Source organism: Engystomops pustulosus, chromosome 7, assembly GCF_040894005.1.
Source record: "Engystomops pustulosus chromosome 7, aEngPut4.maternal, whole genome shotgun sequence".
NCBI classification, from domain to species: Eukaryota; Metazoa; Chordata; class Amphibia; order Anura; family Leptodactylidae; genus Engystomops; species Engystomops pustulosus.
Genome location: NC_092417.1, coordinates 133085949 through 133091436, shown reverse-complemented (window position 1 = coordinate 133091436; position 5488 = coordinate 133085949). Strand labels below are relative to the sequence as shown.

The 5488-nt window shown below is 38.6% G+C and overlaps 1 long non-coding RNA gene across 1 annotated transcript; it reads right to left on the bottom strand.

Moving 5' to 3' along the window:
- Positions 1–1459: 1459 nt before the first annotated feature.
- On the bottom strand, positions 1460–2042 carry LOC140068959 (uncharacterized). The gene is made up of 3 exons (XR_011848656.1): positions 1868–2042; positions 1709–1785; positions 1460–1529 (listed from the first exon to the last, which is right to left on the bottom strand). It is a non-coding gene; the product is annotated as an uncharacterized lncRNA (long non-coding RNA).
- Positions 2043–5488: the final 3446 nt, after the last annotated feature.

The window sequence follows — 5488 nt, the reverse complement described above, 5'->3', positions numbered from 1 at the left end:
CCCGCGTGAATGCGCTGCCGCCGGCCATCTGTAATGTGGGCGACAATGAGGGCAGCCTTGGGATAGGAGCAATAAATCAGTGGAGTCATATTGCATTATGATACTCTGAAAATGAGACTATGTATACCCATCAGGAGTATTATCATGAAAGTATTCCATTATAATTCATACATACATCATCTTCGCTATAAATACAATACATTATACTTTATTAAATGGGTGATAAAAGTGACCAGTGCTAAAAATAAAAAATACAAAAAATAAAAGAAATCAAATAAAACCGTGACTAGTGATGTGATTGTGCTGTGCACTAAAGGTGAGAAAAACGTAGTGAGACCGCACATTACATATGACAATACAAAATTATATAAATCATTCACTATATCATCCATGATTAAAAACCAAAATTATACATGGAAATTGTGGAGTAACATGATGAAGTGTATTTTCAAAATATTAATATTTTTATACTACCATATATGTGAAAAACAGGTAGGTATATAAACTAGTGTATGTAAGTGAGTAAAAAAGTGTCTCATTCTATTTTGATAAAAACTCAATAATAGAAGTTCCATTTAAAATCCTGTCATAACGACATGGATGGAGATAAGCGATACTAGTGAGGGTGACCTATCGTTCTAATAGGTCAATCAAGTGACATTATAGAATGAATAAAGTGCTTATGAGCAAAAAATGATTTGTAAACTAACATTAGTCCAAATATATACACTAAAGTGCATGTGTGTCAATAATAAAGTGTTGTAGTGCCTAATATGAATGCAATGTAATTACGCTGGATAGTAGAGAGGTAAAAAGTAATGCGAGCAGGAGGAGAACATCCCCCCGTTGAATCATATACATAAAATCATGTCAAAAGGACATATACGATGGAACACCACCATGAGGAAGCAACGCAAAATCAATATGCGTAAGATGAATTAAATTAACGGAAGCTGTGAAATCCGAATAGATGAATATTCAATCCCATAGGACCAATTTTCCCATAGGGGTCATAAGGAAAACAAAAACAGAAATACAAATATTAAAAATTGAGAAAAGTCTCCAAAAACCGCTGTCAACCAAGTACAACCTGAATATAAAATTACCACACACTAGGCCACTATTGCAGATGTATGTACATGCAATTAAAAATTACGACTGAGGGCCAAAGTCATATAAAAGGGGAGAAGGAAAGTTTTTCATTCAATCCGTTTGGAGATGTAGTATTCAACTTCACTATCCATTTTAGTTCAATTCTCTCAAGTTTCTTGAAGATGTCACCCCCACGGGCATTCAAAATAATCTTATCTATACCGAATGCCCTCAAGCCTTGCCATCTACTCTCATGATGTTCAAAAAAATGTTTTGGAACAGGTTTAAGTTTGGCAATCTTTTCAAGATCTGTGGGTGAAAGTTTACCTGCTGAACGGATGTCTCCAATGTGCTCTTGAAGACGAATTTGACGCGTAGTCATGCCAACATATTGAAGCCCACATGGACAGTAGATGATGTAGACAACCCCAGTGGTACTGCAGTTGACAAAATGAACAATATTAAAACTCCGCTGCCCTACAGAATCTTGAAATGTTTTTCTGTTCGTAATATGTGGACATACCGAGCAGTGCCCACAAGGGAAGGATCCCCAATCAGGTCCCTTGGATCCAAAAATGTAACTACTAGATTTTGTGGTCACATAATGGCTTCTTACCAAGGTATCACCGATAGTGTCCGCTCGTCTGGAGGTTACTTGTGGTACATCCGCTACATGCTTTTTTATTTCCGGATCTGATAATAGAATTGGCCAGTATCGTTTAAAGACCGTTTTCATTTCACTCCATTTTGCATTATACGAGTTAATGATCCTTACCTTGTTCTCCTGTGTACGTTTAGGGTTCTGAATGAGCAAGGACTCCCGGTCTGTTGATTTTGCTCGAAGATATCCTCTCTGAATATCCGAATCCCGGTAGCCCCTTTGCTTAAAACGTGACTTGAGGATCATTGATTCCTCCTCAAAATTTCTTGATGTATCGCAGATGCGTCGTGCCCTTTGCATTCATATTAGGCACTACAACACTTTATTATTGACACACATGCACTTTAGTGTATATATTTGGACTAATGTTAGTTTACAAATCATTTTTTGCTCATAAGCACTTTATTCATTCTATAATGTCACTTGATTGACCTATTAGAACGATAGGTCACCCTCACTAGTATCGCTTATCTCCATCCATGTCGTTATGACAGGATTTTAAATGGAACTTCTATTATTGAGTTTTTATCAAAATAGGATGAGACACTTTTTTACTCACTTACATACACTAGTTTATATACCTACCTGTTTTTCACATATATGGTAGTATAAAAATATTAATATTTTGAAAATACACTTCATCATGTTACTCCACAATTTCCATGTATAATGTTGGTTTTTAATGTTGGATGATATAGTAAATGATTTATATAATATTGTATTGTCATATGTAATGTGCGGTCTCACTACGTTTTTCTCACCTTTAGTGCACAGCACAATCACATCACTAGTCACGGTTTTATTTGATTTCTTTTATTTTTTGTATTTTTTATTTTTAGCACTGGTCACTTTTATCACCCATTTAATAAAGTATAATGTATTGTATTTATAGCGAAGATGATGTATGTATGAATTATAATGGAATACTTTCATGATAATACTCCTGATGGGTATACATAGTCTCATTTTCAGAGTATCATAATGTAATATGACTCCACTGATTTATTGCTCCTATCCAAAGGCTGCCCTCATTGTCGCCCACATTACAGATGGCCAGCGGCAGCGCATTCACGCGGGGCGCATGCGCATCCTGTTGGCGAGTGCGGGGCTCCGTACTATGATGACGCGCTAGTGCTGCGCGTCATTCGTCTTGCGGAGTTCCGGCCCGACCTCCGGATGTGTGTGTGAGTGCCGCGCGGATGCGCACGTGCGGCTACCGGACTCATCTTTACACACCTCAGGTCAGTACGAGAATTCTCCAATTATGGGGGCAGTCTTACCTGTATATATCTGCCATACCCGGGCCACACCACAGCACACCCCCTTGAGGAAGCGACGGCGAAACGTGCGTCGGGGTGCTGTGGTGGTGGTCGGGGAGTCTCCTTACTGTGGTATGAGTAGATAGTGTAGAATGCCTGGTTAAGGTTCTGAACTCTGGTTATACCGCGATATTTCTCCCTGTTTTACTTGTATGCCTAATATGGCCAAATTGGGCATCAAGCGTTGCAGTTCGTTTCATCATTTAATTTATTCTGAAAATGTCAGTTTTGGCCTACATGAATGTATTTCCAAAAAAATTCTAGTTTCTAAATCGCAGGTCCATATTTTTTAACCCATGTGAAACACTTAAAGGGTTAATGGACTTAATAGAAGTTGTTTTACATATGTTGAGGGGTGAACTTTCTATAGTGGGGTAATTTATGGGGTTTTACTATTATTTAGGCCTCTCAAAGTCACTTGAAAGCTGAGTTGTCCCTCAAAATGTGAGTTTTGGCAATTTTCATGAAAATAAGAAAAATCGCACCTAAAGTTCTGCACCTCATAACATCCTAGAAAAATGACCGGAAGCATAAAATATAGAGATGAGCGAGCACTAAAATGCTCGGGTACTCGTTATTCGAGACAAACTTTTCCCGATGCTCGAGTGCTCGTCTCGAATAACGAGCCCCATTGAAGTCAATGGGAGACTCGAGCATTTTTCAAGGGGACCAAGGCACTGCACAGGGAAGCTTGGCCAAACACCTGGGAACCTCAGAAAAGGATGGAAACACCACGGAAATGGACAATCAAATATTGATTATTGTATTGACCACCACCACTCTCTGTCTGTTTTTATGGGATGTTTTTAATATTGATTGTTGATTGCCATTTTTGTGTACAAATAGAAATAAAGATATACTGTTGGATTTATCTACTTTTGATGAATTTAGAATTTTATTGTGGTTCTGTATACTTGAATTTGGTACTTATGTTTTGGTTAGTATAGGGACCTTATGTGAATACATTGTAAGTGTTATCCCGATTGGTAATTCTTATATCTTCTAAAGAAAAGAAAAAAAAACCCTTAATGACCGCCCTATCGGGTTTTTACGGCGGTCATTAAGGGTACTTCTTCTGATGCGACGCCTTTCTACGTCATGGACCGAGACGACTATAAAAATATGGTCCAAAGACTACTAAACGATAAGAAAACATACAAATCCTTACCTGGTAACCCTACAAATACCTACCTTAAAGAATTAGATCTAATCTTGAGTAGAGCCTTCACTCTAGATCTTATCTCACTGGAAGAAAAAAACTTTCTGATGAATCATACACCAACTGTGGCCACAATGTATGCCTTGCCCAAAGTACATAAAAGGGTAGTCCCAATACCCGGCAGACCCATAATATCTGGAAATGACAACTTGACACAAAATCCTAGTATCTACGTGGACACAGTGCTAGCCCCATTTGTAGAATCATTACCATCTTTTCTACGTGACACTAAGGACACGGTCACCAGAGTCCAGGATATGGAGTTCCCCAAAAATACCATGATTGCAAGCCTCGATGTTGAGGCGTTATATACAAACATCGAACATAAACTGGGACTCCAAGCGGTAAGATATTTTCTTTCAACAAAGGGGATCCAATTTTATGAACACAACGAATTTGTTTTGTCACTCCTAGAATTTGTTTTAACACATAACTATTTCTTATTTGATGGCACTTATTATTTACAGATTAATGGTACAGCCATGGGCACATCATGTGCCCCCAATTACGCAAATCTTTTCTTAGGGTGGTGGGAAGCACAACACGTTTTTACTGACATCAATGATCACTTCACTAAACACATTTCTTTTTGGGGAAGGTACATTGATGATGTGCTGATCTTCTGGGAAGGGAATGTGACACAATTTGATAATTTTGTTGCTCACCTAAATAACAATAAGGTGGGCATGAGATTCACACATGAAATTCACACACAAAGTCTCAATTTTTTGGATCTAACCATTTCCCTGGACTCTGGTGGCCGTGTCTGTACACAAATCTACAGAAAACCTACGGCAACTAATAGCCTCTTGCACTGGGATACTTGGCACCCAGTGCCATTGAAAAAGAGCATACCCATAGGTCAATATCTTAGGGCCAGAAGGAACTGCTCTGCAGAGATACCATTCCAACAGGAATGTGATAACCTATATCTAAAATTCCGGAAGCGTGGGTACCCAAAAAAGCCTTTACAAAAGGCCTACCGCAGGGCAGTACATACCCCTCGTGAAGCACTTCTGAGAGATACCAACCTCAAGAAACCTTCTAAGAAAGTTATCCGATGCATCGGAACTTATGACGGGTACGCATCCGAAGTCACACGAATCTTACAGAGGCATTGGAACATACTGAAATCCGATCCCGATTTAAGTTCAGTACTCACTGAAAAACCAAGCGTCACTTACAGACGTAGTAAGA